The sequence below is a fragment of the Pan troglodytes genome, chromosome 19, assembly GCF_028858775.2.
Source record: "Pan troglodytes isolate AG18354 chromosome 19, NHGRI_mPanTro3-v2.0_pri, whole genome shotgun sequence".
Lineage (NCBI taxonomy): Eukaryota > Metazoa > Chordata > Mammalia > Primates > Hominidae > Pan > Pan troglodytes.
The window spans coordinates 92,561,362-92,579,402 of NC_072417.2; the positions used below are offsets into that span (position 1 = coordinate 92,561,362).

General features: G+C 50.4%; 1 protein-coding gene across 21 annotated transcripts in view; it reads right to left on the reverse strand.

The window, feature by feature from the left end:
* Nucleotides 1-18,041, reverse strand: part of RBFOX3 (RNA binding fox-1 homolog 3) — a 526,282-nt gene that overhangs the window by 460,597 nt on the left and 47,644 nt on the right. For 3 of the 21 annotated variants that reach the window (XM_063799988.1, XM_063799984.1, XM_063799976.1), the window contains exon 1: nt 16,763-17,062. The exons of 15 other annotated variants lie outside the window; for them this stretch is intronic. The gene's annotated coding sequence lies outside the window, so the exon portion shown is untranslated. Of the gene's footprint in view, nt 1-16,762; nt 17,078-18,041 lie in introns of those variants that run through there. 3 more of the 21 variants (XM_063799979.1, XM_063799990.1, XM_063799971.1) reach the window with 3 other exon arrangements.

Below are 18,041 nucleotides of genomic sequence, written 5' to 3' on the forward strand. Positions count from 1 at the left end.
GACAAATCTCAGATATGTGGATACATCTCGCAGATTTGCATAATGACAAATTTAAAGCAAATAATTTTCAATGGCTATAGGTAGATCCAGAAAGGTCATAGCCACAGTCTGGACCCCAGGAGTTTTCCATCTCCCTGATCTATAGTCCACCTGCCACCACTGATGAATGACAACAATGTGGACCCATTCAGGACCTCAGCCGAGAGCCCAAACCCCAGGACGCTCTCCCACCAACAAAGAGGATCCAGCTTGACACCCCAGAAAGGAAGCACAGGTTTACGGAGCACCAGCCAAGCGTCTACAGACAGTCTCCCTTTTCAGCCACACAAACGGCCATCAGATGAACGTCATCACCAGTGCCCCACTGCTGAAGTGTGGCTCTGAATAAGCACAGAGCCCTATCTGCTCTAAGCCCTTGATTTCCAGCACCCCAAAGAGCAAGACGACTCCCTAAACAGGGTTGATCGATGGCTTGTCTGTAGCCCCCTCCATGCCCATCCATCTGACGGCTTCCCAATGGCTTGTCTGTAGCCCCCTCCATGCCCATCCATCTGATGGCTTCCCAGCTGCACCAGAAGTGGCACATGGCTTGGTTCCCTCCCATTCCCATCCGCCGGCATTCCCAGCAGTACCTTCCTCATTCTTTTTTTTTTTTTTTTTTTTGAGACACGGTCTCACCCTGTTGCCCAGGCTGGAGTGCAGTGGTGCTATCTCTGCTCACTGCAACCTCCGACTCCCAGGTTGAAGTGATTCTCCTGCCTTAGCCTCCCGAGTAGCTGGGATTACAGTTATACACCACCGCGCCCGGCTAATTTTTGTATTTTTAGTAGAGACGGGGTTTCTCCATGTTGGTCAGGCTGGTCTCAAGCTCCCAACTTCAGGTGATCCACCCGCCTCAGCCTCCCAAAGTGCTGGGATTACAGGTGTGAGCCACTGCACCCAGTCCCTTCCTCATTCTTTAGACCCACTACTCAGCAGGGGCTCTGCTCAGGGACCAAAAGGAAAGGTGGGTCTGAGCCTGACCCTTCCATCCAGGGCTGGACAAGGAGCCCTAGGGAGCCTGGCAAGTGAACAATTACCTTGGGGCACCTGAGTCTGCCATGGGGTTCAGAGATAAAAGCATCTTTCAAGCCAACTCCCAAGTGTTCACTTTTCTATTAAAAAATCACTCACGCCACTTTTGGAGGCCGAGGCAGGTGGATCACGAGGTCAAGTGTTTGAGACCAGCCTGACCAACATGGTGAAACTCCGTCTCTACTAAAACTACAAAAATTAGCCAGGCGTGGTGGCATGGTGGCGCACGCCTGTAATCCCAGCTACTCGGGAGGCTGAGGCAGGAGAATTGCTTTAATCCCAGAGGTGGAGGTTGCAGTGAGCCAAGATTGCACCACAGCACTCCAGCCTGGGTGACTGAGCAAGACTCCATCTCGAAACAAAAACAAAAACAAAAAACCTGTTGCTTGTGGAAGGGACAAAGAGACCAAGAATAGGACCTTCAGGAGCCAAATCCCCAGACAAGCCCTCCTGAACCCTCTCTCCTCAGAACTGGAGCTGAGTCCACTCACCCAAACAAACACACACCCCCAGCACACATGAGAATTGTGTGTGCTTCACTTTCGGGGAACATCCACTGGGGAGAAGAGACCACAGCATGCACCACACCCAGTCCAGGGGCTGCCGTCCAGCACCTGCGGAGACCAGTGGAGCAGGCTGGGGGAGGACGGGGGACTTTAGGGGGCAGCAGGCAGGAGCCACACCACAGCCCCTCTCCCTGGACAAGGCCTGGGTTGGGTACCTGGGCTGTACTCGCACCCACGTGCACACACCGATTCACAGCCTTAGCCAACATCCCGGCACCCCAGTGAAGGACTCGGACCTCCAGCCCTTCAGTGGGCCGAGCAGCCAGTGGGTTCATCTGATGGAGGCCCTGCCGAGGGCTGGCCATCCCCTGACCTCCTGGGAGAGGACCAGCTTCCCTCCTCACCCTATCCTGGACTACTCTGAACATTTCTTTTCCTGTCTCCACCCATTTCCTCAAATATTATGGAAAAATCAAGTTCCCAGGCGGAGTTTCCACTCAGGTCTAGTGTCTTCTACCTGGGAACCTCACCCAATGCGGCACGGGCTGTGCCTCCCTTAAAGAAAGGGCGGCAGGTAGGGGCGGGCACAGTTCCTGGTGCCCCCGGCTCCTGCTCAGCTCCCGGAGTCCACCCAGGAGGGCCCAGCCTGGCTCACAGCAGAGTTTCAGAGGCCACCAGAGCACTGGGGTCTCAGGCCTGAGGCTGCCTTCTCTGGACACACCCCCACCTCACCCATGTGCTCCGGGAACAGAAGGGCTGGCTTGCATCTGTGACTCCCGAGGCTCGGAGGTCCAAGTCAGCGTCCTGCCTGTGGGGAGGACAGCAGCTCCCATCTTCTCCAAAGGGCCTGGCAGCCCCGTGGCACGGCTGCCACCCCCCCCCAAAGCCTGTGCACTTTATTTCTGCAGGAACCGCAGCTGTGCCCAGGATGGTGGTATGAACTAAGAGGCTGTCTCAGGAGGTCCGAGAGAAGTGCAGCTCTTGAGGCAGCATCAGATGCTGGAGAGGGACCCAGCTCAGGCCTCAGTTTCCCCAGCTGTAAATTAGGGGACATTCCAGCCTGTCCAGGCAATGCAGCCCACTGCCACAAGACACTCACTAAGTGGAGAACAGCTTGCTACCATCTCTACGGGGGTGTGTGTGTCCTTGGGCATGCGTTGCATGTACTGATGTAGCCCCAGTGCCTGCTTCAGGACCCGGCATACAAGTGCCCGAAAAATACCTGCAGAATGAATATATGACAGCTACCTTGTGGCATTTTATTTTATCCTCATAAAAAGCCTGCAAGCTAGCAAGTGCCATCACTCCCTCACTAGAGACCATGGTAATTGTTGCAGTAACAAATCCATATTGACTGTAAGGCACTTTGCTGGCATAATCTCATGCCTTCCTCTTCTCCAGGCTGTGAGGTGGTGGAATTGTGGTCACTATTTTGCAGATGAAGAAACTGAGGCTCGGGATGGGCAGATGCACTGACCAAGGTCCCTTGTGCCCAGGGCAGAGCAAACACCAGTTATAACCAGGCCAGGCTTTGTCTGCCCTTCCAGGAAGGCTGGGGAAAGCCTTGCCAGCAAGTGACAGCCAAACAGACTCGAGATTTTCATGAGTCTCTCTGGGCTCTGCCAGGCACAAGCTGGCCTTACTTTAAAGTCCTAAGGGAGGTTGGCGGGGCTTAGCCTGCAGGTAGGAGCCTACAGCAGAGAAGCTCCGCCCCCTGGCTGGTCCCAGCCCACTCCTCTGGGGCTCATCCGTCGGGCACAACCCCAGGAATGAGCAGATGGCCTCCCTTTTTCCACTAGAGACAGGGAGAGGGATGCAGCTCCATAGTAATTAGAGCCAACTGCAGCTTTGAGGCGGCAAAGCTAATGTTTCTGCAGAGACGTGAGAGCAAGTGAATCTGATACCAGGGTTAGAGAACCAAAAACATCTTTAAGGATCATAACAATGATTTGTGTCTGTGTCAAAGTGGGGTGGTGATTCCAGCCTCCCACCCAAAGTGGGGCTCTGGGGACACCCACGATGATGGGGGCCTTCAGTGGGGCAGGCCTGAGGCCTTCCTGTGGGCACTGGGGAAGGAGCCCTGGGGAGGGAGACAGGAAGGCACAGCAGGTGCTGCTCCCCAGTGTGAGCCTCATGCCCTGTCCCTCTGGGAAAGGAATCTGACTGTCACCATGGGGCCAAATATCACAATGGAGAGGGCTCAGCAGCTGTGGTCACAGGCCTCAGCCTGGTCAGAGCTAACATTAGATCAAGAATGTTGAATCGTTATAAAAAGTGAGAAAACTCCAGGCTTTAGTGACATGATGGATGAAGCAGTTTACCTAAAAAACCTTCATGTTCTGGGAAGACCACACACACCAAAAAAAATGTGGATAGCTAACTTGTAGGGCAGGACGTGGGCATGCTGACCAGCCATGCCGGGCACCATCCAGAGCTCTCACGCATCCCTGAGTCAATTGCTCCCTGTTGGGACCATCTTCCTCCATTTTCTGAGGTCTACACCGGGACAACTTCCCCAGCCAGGGCCCGGTCAGGCCTGTGAACCTGAACACAAATAGGAGAGGTCAGGCAGGAGCACAGGGACTTGGGGAAAAAGAGCACTGAGCCCAGGGAAACAAGAGGGCCCGAGGGCATCCCAGCTCCCAGGGGCATCACCCTCAAAGCTTATGTAGCTTTGATGTAAAAGGGGCAGCTCCATGAAGCCAGACCTGTTCCATGGGAGCCAGTGTATTAACCAGCTCAGGCAGGAGAAATCATGGAATTGAGAGATTACGGTGCAAGGAAGGCTAAACTGGTACAGTAAAAGAGGGCCTGGACATCAGGGAGAAAGTCCAGATGCAGGTCCACAAGCTCATGGTAAGGAAGTACATCACACACACACATGTCTAGTACCCAAGCCTGGGATGGAGGACACATAGACCATTCTATAGTTTATTTAATAAGTATTTTTCAAAGTACCACTACATGCTATAATCATTTACGGAATGACGGAATGACAAAATGACTAAGTGGATGAATAGATGGATGAGTGTACAGATGATGGGTGGATAGATGGGTGGGCAGATGGATGGATAGATGGGTGGGCAGATGGAAGAATAGATGGATTAAAAGATGGATGGATAGGTAGGTGGATGGGTAGATGGATGAGTGGATGGAAGAATGGACGAGTGGATGGAAGAATGGATAAGTGGATAGGTGGCTGTGTGGATGAATGCGTGGGTGGGTGGATGGATGGATGGTCAGTGAGTGGGTTGATTTATGGACAGACAGCTGGATGATACTCTGTTGAAATAAATGGAAGCAAATGGACAGAAATAATTTGACTTTGCAATTCAAAAATTCTCAAAATCTAGGACTTGGTATATTCTACATCAGTGCTATCCAATAGAACTTTCTGTGAGGACAAGAATGCTTTATACCTGCACTATCCAATGTGGTAGCCGCTAGCCCCATGTGGCTACTGAACACTTGAAATGTGACTAGTATATCTGAACAAAAGAAATTTTATTTAAATAGTCGCATGCAACTAGTAGTTGCTGCATTGAACAGAACAGTTCTAGAGTTTTTCAACACACCTTGCTGGTACTTCCTGGGAGGCCCTTGGGAATCCAGGCTACGCAAGGGCAGTTAGAAGAGGTGACTCTGTGAGAAGCTGACACCAACATGAGCAGGGCAATTCCCCTCTCCCCCAGCCCCTGGTTTCTGCTGAACAAGAAGGGAACTTGCAAAGCCAGGGGCTAGGAAAATGCTTTTCAACTTTAACATGTAGTATAATTTGGATATTTGTCCCCTCCAAATCTCATGTTGAAATGCAATCCCCAATGTTGGAGGTGGGGCCTGGTGGAATAAGTGGATGGATGGGTGGATAGATGGGTGGATAGATGGGTGGGTGGATGGATGCCTGGTTGAATAGGTAGATGGATGAAAAGATGGGTGGATGGATGGGTGGGTGGATGGACGGGTGGGTGGATGGATGGGTGGGTGGATGGACGGGTGGGTGGATGGATGGGTGGGTGGATGGACGGGTAGGTGGGTGGGTGGGTGGGTGGGTGGATGGGTGGATGGATGGATGGGTGGGTGGATGGACGGGTAGGTGGATGGATGGATGGGCAGATGGAAGGTGGATAGATAGGTAGGTGGATCCCTCATGAACGTCTTGGTGCCATCCTCCATTTGGGTCATGGGGGCAGATCCCTCATGAATGGCTTGGTGCCAACCTCCTGGTAACGAGTGAGTTCTTGCTCTGTGAGTTCACATGAGATGTGGTTGTTTAAAAGAGCCTGGAACTTTCTCCTCATGGTCTTGCTTCCTCTCTCACCATGTGACACTCTGGCTCCCCTTCACCTTCCACTGTGATTGTAAGCTTCTTGCAGCCCTCACTAGAAACAGATGCCAACACTACGCTTCATGTACAGCCTGCTCATGGCCAAATAAACCTCTGTTCTTTATAAATTACTCAGCCTCGAGTATTCCTTTAGAGCAATGCAAATGGACTAATGTAATATGCATACAAAGCACCCAAAAATTTTGTTTAAAATGCAGATCCTAAAATTCAGTAGGCATAGGGCAGGACTCAAACATTTGTATTTCTAATAAGCCCTTACATGATGCTGACGTTGGTCCAAGGACAATATTTTGAATAATAAGAGTTTTGGAGGCTTTCCATTCCAGAAAAACAAGGTTTTGTGGGTAGCAGAATGGAAAGACCCTAGAAGACCAAGATTAAATACAGAGAATATGGCATAGTAAAAGAAAAATTCAAATCTTCAAAATTTGATAATTTAAACAAATTAATGTATTGAAACCTTACTATAGGCCTGTATGCTATGGAAAATGCAGGGAGCTTCTGAGCTAGTTTAGGTTGCAAAATAAACACATGAAAAGTTAAACAATAAATGACTTAAAATAATGGCTTAAACATCACACATCAGCAAAGCCTTTCATGGCCCCCGCTCTTCACACTGCAACCTCACCCTGACTCCTCTCCCAGCAGCATAATTTGCCATAAGAATATCATTATCTAAGTTACAACACAATTTTCTTATTCGTTTCCCACCTAGAATGCAAGCTGCAATGGGGAAGGAATTTCTATCTGTTTTGTTCACTGCTGTATCACCAGGGCCTGAACAGGGCCTGGTGTATGGAAAGCGCTCAAGTCAGCAAATATTTCTTGAATTATAATGATTCCATTGTAATTCAAGAAATATTTGCTGACTTTAAGTCTTGGCTCCATTTGGAGTTTATCGAGGTGTAAAAAATGTTCTTCAGGATTGTTAAGTTTTTTGCACATGCATTTTGCACATTTCTTGTTAAGTTTATTCCTAGATATTTTTGTTATCATAAATAGGGGCCTTTTCTCCCATTATATTACTGTTGTAAGACAGATACATATATACATATGGACATGCATACATGCATACACAGGATTATCTTGTTGGTTGTAGTAGTTTTTCATGGATTCTCTAGGATTTTCCAAGTATACAATTACATCATCTAAAAAAGGGTAATACTTTTAGCCCCTCCTTTCCAATATTTATTCTTCTCATTCCTTTTCTTGTCTGATTGCATTGGCTAATGCTTCTGCTACAATATGAAATAGTAGTAGCAAGAGTAGGCATCCTTGCTTTTTTCTTAACTTCAGTGTTTCCACATTAAGAAAAAAATGAGTTTTGAATATGATTACAGTCACGTTAAGAAAGTATCAATTTCTGTTTTGCTGAATGTTTATCAAGAATGGATGCTGAATTTTGTTAAATGCTTTTTCAGTATTAAAAAGATAATCGTGTGTTAATTCTCTTTATATTTATTAATATGATGCATTATATAAATAGATTTCTTCCTATTAAACCATTCTTGCATTGCTAGAATAAACTCCAAGTAAACACAGGGTATTATTATTTTAAGATGATGCTTGGATCCTATTTGGTAATCTGTTATTTAAATTTTTGCATTGATATTTATAAGTGAGACTGGCCTGTAGTTTTATTTTTGTACAATATTTGTCAGATAAAAAAAATTTTATTCTCACTTTAGCAAAATTACTTAGACTTTTTCTTCTTTATCTTTGCTGTGGAACACTTTAATTAGCATTGGAAGCACCTGCTCTTTAAAGGTTTTGTTCAAATTCCCCTGTGGAACCATCCAGACCACAAGCTTTGTGTGGGAGTAGCTTAGAAACTTTCTATCTTCCATAGAAATTGATCAGTTTGGTAAATTATATTTCTCCCTTATTATTCCTCATTATGTGTTCCTTGGGTTTTCTTGGGGTTTTTTTGTTTGTTTGTTTTCGTTTTTGAGACAGAGTCTCTGTCTCTCTCTGTTGTCCAGGCTGGAGCGCAGTGGTGCGATCTTGGCTCACCACAACCTCCGCCTCCTGGGTGCAAGCGAGTCTCCTGCCTCAGCCTCCCAAGTAGCTGGGATTACAGGCACCCACCACCACATCCTGGCTAATTTTTGTATTTTTAGTAGAGATAGGGTTTCACCACGTTGGCCAGGTTGGTCTCAAATTCCCAACCTCAGGCAATCCACCCGCCTCGGCCTCCCAAAAGGCTGGGATTACAGGCGTGAGCCACTGTGCCTGGCTGCTTTCTTGACTTCTAACCTTGACTATGTTTGTTAGTGGTTCATCTAAATTTTTCCAGAAAACAGCTTTTATTTACTAGTCCCATTTTTCTACTTTGTGGCCCATTATTATTCTATTAGTTCATTAATGGCTTCCTTCTACTTTTCTTCAGTGTATTATTTTTTGTCCTTTTTCTAACTGTTTTGAATCATAAGCTTAACTGAGTTACTTTGTTCTTTCATTTTTATTGGCTGTGCATTTAAGGCTGTGCATCCTCTCCATCCTCACTCACAGTCACCCCTCACCTGGCCCTCTCCATCCTCACTCACAGTCACCCCTCACCTGGCCCTCTCCATCCACACTCACAGTCACCCCTCACCTGGCCCTCTCCATCCTCACTCACAGTCACCCCTCACCTGGCCCTCTCCATCCTCACTCACAGTCACCCCTCACCTGGCCCTCTCCATCCTCACTCACAGTCGCCCCTCACCTGGCCCTCTCCATCCTCACTCACAGTCACCCCTCACCTGGCCCTCTCCATCCTCACTCACAGTCACCCCTCACCTGGCCCTCTCCATCCTCACTCAGTCACCCCTCACCTGGCCCTGCTGGCCCTTTCTTCGTGGGTGCTTCACACCCTGCTGTGAGCCTGACTTCATTGTGCTGTGCTGTTTCCACTTTGCCTTCCCCAGCAGGCTGGGCTCCTAGGAGGTGGGGACCACGTCCTGCTCAGTTCTGGATGTCTAGCACCTAACACAGGGTCTCACACATGGAAGGTTTTCAATATACATTTGTGGGAAAAATTACAGGGTGGATAGTAATTTTGATGTAATATACAATCATTATAATTCTAAAACCAATATTTGAATATTAATTCTATGCCAGGCACTGTGTTAGGTTCTGATGAGCATAACTTTTTTAATCCTCAGACACCACCATGAGGTGGGGTTTCCTCTCCCTCTTTTATGGCATAGAAAACCCGGGCTTAGAGAAGCTAAAGACTTCTCCAAACCATAGAACATCAACGGACAGAACTCAGCCTCATGAACAGCTAAAATGTACAGTCACAAAAAGCAAAGGAAACCAGCCTGAGGGGAACAAACAGGGTCGACAGGGCAGGGCAGTCAGAACACAGGCTTGAGTGTCAGGCAGACTTGAGATGGAATCAGATCTGCCACCACTAGCTGTGGGACCCAAGGCAAATAGTTTCTCTGTGCCTCAGATGTTTCACCTCTGAAATAGGGAGAAGAGTATCCATATCCCCAATGGATGATTGTAAAAATCACATGGGTGATAGATATCACATACCCAGCACAATGCCTGGCCCATGGTAAGCACTCGGGAAGTGGTGATGGCCATGGTGGTGGTGGTAGTGGTGATGATGGTGGTGGTATTGATGGAGATGATGATGATAGTGATAACGGTGGTGGTGGTAATGGTGATTATATGTCAGTGATGGTGGTGGTGGTGGTGATGGTGATGATAGTCATGATGGTGGTGATAGTGGTGGCAATGGTGATGATGGCAGTGATGGCGATTATGAGAGTAGTGATGGTGGTGATGGCGATGGTAATGGTGATAATGGCGATGATGGTGGTGATGGTGATGATGATAGTAATGATGGTGGTGATGGCAGTGGTGGTGGTAACGGTGGTGATAATAGTGATAATGGTGGTGATGGTGGTGGTGGTGGTAATGGTGATTATGTCAGCGATGGTGGTGGTGGTGATGATAGTAATGATGGTGGTGATGGTGGTGGCAATGGTGATGATGGCAGTGATGGCGGTGATGATGATTATGATAGTAGTGATGGTGATGGCAATGGTAATGGTGATAATGGCGATGATGGTGGTGATGATAGTAATGATGGTGGTGATGGCAGTGGTGGTGGTAACGGTGGTGATAATAGTGATAATGGTGGTGATGACAGTGGTGGTGGTGGTGGTGATGGTGGTGATGATGATAGTTGTGGTGGTAGTGATGATGATGATGACAATGATAATGGTGGTGATGACGGTGGTGGTGGTAATGGTGATTATGTCAGTGATGGTGGTGGTGGTGGTGGTGATGACGGTGATGATAGTCGTGATGGTGGTGATAGTGGTGGCAATGATGATGATGGCAGTGATGGTGATTATGATAGTAGTGGTGGTGGTGATGGCGATGGTAATGGTGATAATGGCAGTGATGGTGATGACGGTGGTGATGGTGATGATGATGATAGTAATGATGGTGGTGATGGTAATGATGGTGATGATGATGATAGTGGTGATGGTGGTGGTAGAAGGCAGTGGCAGCAGCAATGGTGTTGGCAACAATGACAACAATTACATTATCCCAGAACTCCAACTACAACAATGTCACCAAAACCCAATACCATACAGTGAAGACAGGCCCCATTGGAAAGATGAATCAATGCCCACAGAGCAAAAGAAATGGAAGATTCTAGAATGTCAGAGCGGGAAAGTATACTTGCAATCATCCAGACGCAATTCCTCCACTTTACAGACGGAGAAGCAAAGACCAGGATCAGGAGAGCAGTTTACCCAAGGTCTCACACCTGCAACCAGCCAGGCCTAGAGAAGACCAAGTTTTCCAAACCAAGCTGGTCTCCACTCCTCCCTCCCTGCTGACCCCTCAAACACCAGTGAGCACTTACTCTGGGCAGGGCACTGGCTTAGGTCCTGGGAACCCAAAGAAATGAATACAGGAAGGGGACGTCAGGACATAAGGCAAAACAGATAGCAGTTCCATTCGGTGGCGGGAGGAGGAGTGCCCGTGTGGCTCCGTAAAGCACTTGAAGGGCCGAGGTGGGGACAGACCGTGCTGGAAACAGGGTTGATGGAGGTAGCTCTGCCCAGGCTGCCCACAGGAAGGCTTACAGGGAGCCGTTGGGGAGGAAGTGTTGATTTTAACACAAATGAGCGACAGGAGGAGGAGCTGTAACCACATCCAGAGTGGGTGGGGAGAGGAAATCAAGTACACAAATTAGGGCTGATGTGAAATTAACGGCTACTTAAAAGACTCAAACTAATTTAATAACTTTGTCAGTTATGAAAATATATGAACTAGGAAGAAAAGACGGGCAAAATATTTACTGGCAAAAGGCAAAATAAGCAAATATCTGAGAAGGCAGCACATCTATCAACGTCTTGAGATGGCAAAATTCCTAGGAAGGGAGGGACTTTCTGGAGGCACAGAGTCCACTGAAGGGGAGTGCGGGGAAGGGGACAGAATCAAGGACTCCTCACTAGCAGGAGTTGCTGCTGCCCAGGGGTTCACCCTGTGTCCAGCTGGTGCTCAGGGCTTTCCACGTCTGTCTCCATGGTCCCCAAAGAACTCTACTGAGAAACTGACAAGGCCAGTCATGGTGGCTCATGCCTATAATTCCAGCACTTTGGGAGGCCGAGGATGGTGGATCATTTGAGGTCAGGAGTTCAAGACCAGCCTGGGCAACATGGTGAAACCCCATCTTTACCAAAAAATATAAAAATGAGCCAGGCATGGTGGTGGACACCTGTAATCCCAGCTACTCGGGAGGCTGAAGCAGGAGGCAGAGGTTGCAATGAGCCGAGGTCGCACCACTGCACTCCAGCCTGGGTGACAGAGTGAGACACTGTCTCAAAAAAAAAAAAAAAAAAAAGAAAAGGAAAGGAAAGAAAAGAAATTGCCCAGAGAATGAGCAGGTAGCCTGGAATTCCAATCCAGGCAGTGTGGCCCCAGGCCCTGGACTGTTAGTCTCTATCTGGTCTGTTACCCCTGCCCACCCACCCAGCCATGGAGAAGCCAACAAGGGCCGCCCTCCAAACCCCGAGAAAACCCAAGTCCAGTCTATGCACAGCCAAGCCCCCATCCCACAGCTGCAGTCTCTGAGATGACGGAACATTTCCAAAGAGACCACGTCTGAGGGGCCGTGGGAGCCCGGCGGTGGTGGGGGTAAAGGGGGGAAGAGTGGCAAGGACCAAGTGACAGCTGCGGATCCCCAGCCCATTTTCATAGGTGCCACCAAATTAGCGGCTGTTGGTGAGGCCGAAGAAACGAGTCTGAAGAAATGTTCTGTGTGAAATTGGACTAGATTGGCTCTGGTATCAACACAGGCACAGGCTGAGGGAGGCTGGACAGCCATAAACAAAGGCTAACGGCAGATGTCAGCATATCGGGCAGGCGGGGGCATCTCGCGGGAGGCCTCCTGGGCCACTGCAAGGCCCCAGTTTTGTTTAATATCCAAGCTAATGATCTGGAAGACAACAGACAGGTCACGAGCAAAACCTGCCGAGGACGCAGGGGGTGGCGCTGCGGTTGTTTGCTGGGGCAAGGGGACGGCCGGGAGACAGAGGAGACCTGGAGGGAAGATAAGTAGCTCCCAAGTAAATTGAGATTCAGCTTGAAGAAAAATTACAAACACTCAAATCTAAGAGGAGAAAAAAAGCAGCCTGAAACTGCTATTTTCTGAGCCGAGGAAACCCAGGAAGCAGGGAGAGGGGACAGACTCAGATCATCACGAGGTCCATCGCAGACCAGCTTGTGATGTCACACGGGGAGGGTGATTTGTGTTTTGTTCACTGTTTGGGGGCAGGAAAGACATCCCCTCAGAGGAGCTGAGAGGGCCACGTGGCCCAGCCCAGGGATCTACCTGGGTGGCCGCCTTTGCTCTGAGGGGCCTGGCGCAGGAGCAGGTAGGAAAATTGGAGTTCAGAAAAATATTTGCTAACACGGAGAGAGTGAGAGCCAGGATCTCCTGCCCTGTGTGCATGAGAGCCGACCCAGTGTCTGGTGACTGGCAGACAGCAGGGAACCGTCCGGAGGGTCCAGGCGCAGAGACCGGCTGGGGGCAGCTGAGGGGCGGGGCTGAGGGCCCCAGGGTGCTGGTGGATGGGGAGGATCTTCCAAAGCAGAAACACCAGGGCCCACACTTCCCGGCTGCCCAGGAGGGAGGCAAGACCACAGTCAGGACCAGCCCTCCAAGGTGGCTTCAGGCCCCTGAACACTTCCCTCCCGGCCGGGCTCCATGCACTCACTGCTTGAGAGGAAACCAAAATTGTCAGCCCGGACACATTTGGAAATTTACTGGAGCAGCCTTCCCCTGCCTTGCGGGGATTGGGTTAGTCAACCTGTTAACCACATATTCTCACCACCCACAGTGCGCGGAGGCTGCGTGGGCCTGCAGGGAGCAGGAGGGAGAGAGGAGGGACCGAGGCCAGCTGCACAAGAAGGACATTGACAAAGGGGGGGGGGGGGGCGTGCCAGGGGATGCAGGGCCAGCATGGAGGGCACAGGGGGCTTGCTAAGGAGCAGGACCCCTGTGGCCCAGAGGCTGTGTTGATTCAACGTGGGCAGGTGCCCTCACATAGCAAGCATTTACCAGGCATTGTCCATGCCAGGTGCTCAGCTGAGGGGCAGCAGCTGGACTCCTGAGAGTCCTCACCAGGAGACCCTGGGAGCCCTGGCCAGGATGGTCTCGGGCCTGGGAACCTCAGTCTTACACAGGCAGCAGCACTGATGACCTCACCCTCTAGCACATTAATTGTTCTCACTGGAATAGAGCTTCCTGAGGATGGGAGGGGCGGGGGTTGTCTGTCTTTTTTTCCCATGATTGTCTTACTGATGCCTAAAATAATACCTAGCATGCATTAAGTGCTTACTAATTATTTATAGAATGGATGGATTGGTAGATGGCAAATGGTGGGTCATGGTGGGTGGTGAGTGGGTGGTGGATGGTAGATGGGTGAGTGGCAGGTGAGGTGGATGGTGGATAGTGAATGGGTGGATGGGATGGATGATTGGATGGATGGGTGGATAAGTGAATGGGTGGATGGTAAGTGGTGGGTGGTGGATGGGTGGATAGTAGATGGGTAGGTGGATGATGACTGATGGACACTGCATGATGGATGGGTAGGTGGTGGATTTTGTATGGGTGGATAGTGGATGGTGAATAGGTGGATGGGTGAATAGATGAATGGTGGGTGGACGGATGGGTGAGTGGGTGGGGGGGTGGATGGAGGGTGATGAATGAATGGGTGAGTGAATAGGTAGATGGATGGATGGGTGGATGGTGAATAGTGGATGGGTGGATGGATGAGTGGGTCGGTGGGTGGATGGATGGGTGGATGATGAGTGGTGGATGGATGGGTGAATGAATGGGTAGATGGATGGATGGGTGGATGGTGAATAGTGGATGGATGGGTAGGTGGGTGGATGGATGAATAGATGGGTGGGTGGATGTTAGGTGGTGAATGAATGGGTGGATGGATGGGTGGATGGGTAGATGGTGAATAGTGGATGGTGGGCAGGTGGATGGGTGGGTGGGTGAGTGGATGAATAGATGGGTGGGTGGGTAGGTGGATGGTCGGTGGTGAATGAATGGGTGGATAGATGGATGGGTGGATGGTGAACAGTGGATGGGTGGAAGGATGGGTGGGTGGGTGTATGGATGAATGAATGGGTGGGTGGATGGATCTTGTGACACCCCATTGCATCTTCAGCAACTCCTAGAAAATCAGGTCCAAAGTAACAGCCTCCCCCACCCACCATCAATCTCCATCCCAGCTCCAAAAGACTGAGTGTAGAAGTGACTGGGCTGAAATGGTTGCTGGGTGGTCACCGAGCCAGAGCAAAGCACAGGGAAAGGCTGAGGGAGACCCGAAAAGCCTAAGAATGCCCAGCTCTCACATACACAGGGATACTTTGCGAACTGCAGAGCAGTGAACCCACGCAGGTATTCATGCTTCATTCGCCATCCCACTGCAAATGAAGTGCCCTCCCTGTCCTGCTGGCGGAAGGTGTGAGAGGGCAACCACTTTACTTCTCCTTGACTGTAGCCTCAGGACCAGTCAGAACAGGTACTCAAGAAACAGCAATTTCATTTTTATGTTTACCAGGACGGTGGGCACCTAATGAGCAGCTACTGCCCACCCGACCATGGCGTGTCCAGGAACATTGAAGAATACGCACTCCAGGGATCATGGGGTTCAGTAACTTATGTTCCAGCACCAACTCCCCAAATCTAAGACTGCCAGCCAGCGCTGTCACGGCAACCTCACCTCACCACAGCCAGAACACTTGTGGCGGGAAGCCGTTCAGTCTCCTTCATCCACAGATGCCCCCACCCACTTCCCCACCCATGACAGCACGGCCAGTGCGAGAGCCGCAGCTGCAGGTGCTTCCTGAGCTTCAGCCTGTCACTGGGTGGCGTGCGGAGGACTTCACCTGCGTCCTCTCCTTTTCTCAGCTGCCCTGGGGGGTAGGAAGGATGCTTGGTCCCATTTCACAGTTGGGGAAACGGAAGCTCATGGGGATTCAATAACTTGTCCAAGACCACGTGCATAATAAGAAGTGAAGTCAGCATTTGGACCCCAGCCAACTCTATGGGCCAGGCTCCCCACCAGACAGAGCTGGGGGCACCTGGCCTCTCCCAAAATCAGCTCCACCCTCAAAGGAGGATGTGTTCACAATTCAAACAAATAGACCTTGCACTACAGTGAGTCCAAAAGAGGAGTCTCAAAATCTTTAGAGATTTGGAACAGATGCTTAGAACTTAGTAAGGTGACTGCTTTGCAAAGGGTCCTTTCGCCATTTTAAAAAAATCACTACCATGTATGCCCCTGGGGGCTTAAGTTCACCACCGTGCTCCAAGGGTTCAAAGGGAGTGTCAGGGGTGCCAGAAATAGAGCCCAGCCCTGCCAGGGCTGAGCGGCCGGCAAGCCCAGCTTCCAGGAAGAAACGCTGGACAGTCAGCCCTTCCCCAGGCTCTCCAAATCCTAGACCTCTCTCTGCTCCAGTCACCCCCAAGGATTAAGGGTGAGCAGAGACCACCACTGCAGATTCAGATGACAGAGAGCAAGGGTCGCCAAACTCAGGAGTCCCCAGAGACACACGAACAAGGCTGACCCCACACCCCAGCTCCACGAGGCCAGCACCTTTCCATCAGCCGATGTCACCGCTAAAACCGAAAAGCGGTGAGTGTTGGTGACAGCTGCGAGTGACCAGCATATACAGACCCCTCAAGGCAAGCACCACCCAGCTGGGCAATGAAGCAGGTGTCCTCACAGCAAACTGCAAAAGGAGCCCTTCCTTCATCCCAGCCCAAGTCACAGAGCAGCAACCAGCGTCCTGAGGGCAGCCCTCACCTCTTCCCAAGAGAGGGGCACATGAGGGTAGGGACTTAGACCCAAAGCAGGCTCAGGCTCCCGTCCACACCTGTGTCTGGTGGGGATGGGCAGGAACACCCAGCAAAGATGTCATCCCTGGCATCAGGGGGAGGGACATTGGGCTTCCCATGCATGGTGCTATGAGTCCCACTGCTGGGTGGGCAGCAGAAGAGATGGGCAGCGGCCCACACAGCTCACCTCATGGGGACAAGCTAATCACTCCATTCCAAAATGCAAGCTGGCAGCCACTCAGCAGCCACCAAAGGCCACCAAAAGGGGCAGACCAGTACGTCTGTGACATGCATTAGCAAATTCATTAGTGAAATTAATTCTCCCCCTAAACAGCTGAGATTGTGTTAAACAAAGCCTTGTAGAATGGTTTGTGGACTCCTTTTTTCTTTATTCCTGCCTGCAAGGAATAGCATGCCGGCTGAGACTACTGGGAACCAGGAATGGAAGTCCTGAGCCCTCACCCGAGTCGGCGGCTTCCCCATCCACACACGGAGCTGAGTGCCCCTCGGGCCAGAGTCCTGTGGCTCTCTCCGCCGTCTATCTCCTCTCTTGAGTACTTGAGCCTTGTCTTTTTTTCTTCCTCTCCCCTTGAAAAATCAAGTAGCATGCATGTTGGGTTTTGCTGGATGCTAGAGATTAGATTGCATCTGTCTGGATATAAATAATTTACTGCTTGATGGTCAGAAGGAATTTAATTAGTTCTTGTTCTCCTGATAGAATCAGCCCACCATTGCTAAAACATTTCACTCCGAATTAGTCTGAAAGGGGCCAACAAGGCAATGCTAATTTTATACACATGACGTCCCCCGCAGCTTCTGAAAATACACATCCAGCACGAAGTACCACCCGGGCTGTTGCTGCTGCCGCTTCGGTGTCTGGGGGCGCCAGAGAAAGTCCATGGAGGGTGGGCCCCGGCCCTGGCTGGAGATAAGGGAATCGGGGTAGGGGCCAGAACCCTGCTGCCTGCCACATACAACCTTCTCCTCCCAGCTCCGGATAAAAGGAGCAGGGACCCTAATGACATGATCAATGAGTTCACGGGACCCAGGTGAGGGGCTCGTACCCACCCCAGGAATCCAGCAGGAAAGACTCGACAGAGCTGTGCTGGGGTTTTTTCCCCTCTGCAGAGCACGGCTCTGCTGGACGCCTGCCTCCCACCTGCCTAGGGAAATCACAGCTCAGATGAAAACCTGGAGATGAGGCCCTGTGCCAGCCAGCACTCGCCCACTGCCTCCGCCTGGCCCCTGCGCAGCAGCAGAGCGGGCGGGGGGAGCAAGAAGGCCTGGTTTGTCCTGAAGTTCCCTTTAGGAACATTTGAAATGAAGCGGATCTCAGAAAACAAGCCAACAGGATCAATAGCCCACAAAAACCACCAACAAAAAGATGTTTTAAAATGTGGGCCAGGTAGCCAACGGGTCCTTGAAAAAACAAAAACAAAAAAAAAACAAGAATCTCTAAGGAATGTTCAATGAGAAGGAAGAGGATGAACAGGCCAGAGGCTGACTCATCTATTGATCAGACTGTCCCTTCAGAGACAGCGGCCTGGTGAGGCAGGAAATGAAACGCCTCGCTTCTGTCTGCAAGGAAAGGGCAGGATCCCTACGCCCCACTGCCCTCAGCAGCCCCTTAGGGGGAAGATGAAGGCAGCCACTTCTCAGCATGTTTATCTCTCTGGCCTACGGCACATTTGATTTCATGGCATGATTTAAAGGAGTGCCTGTTTCACCACAACCTTCCCAG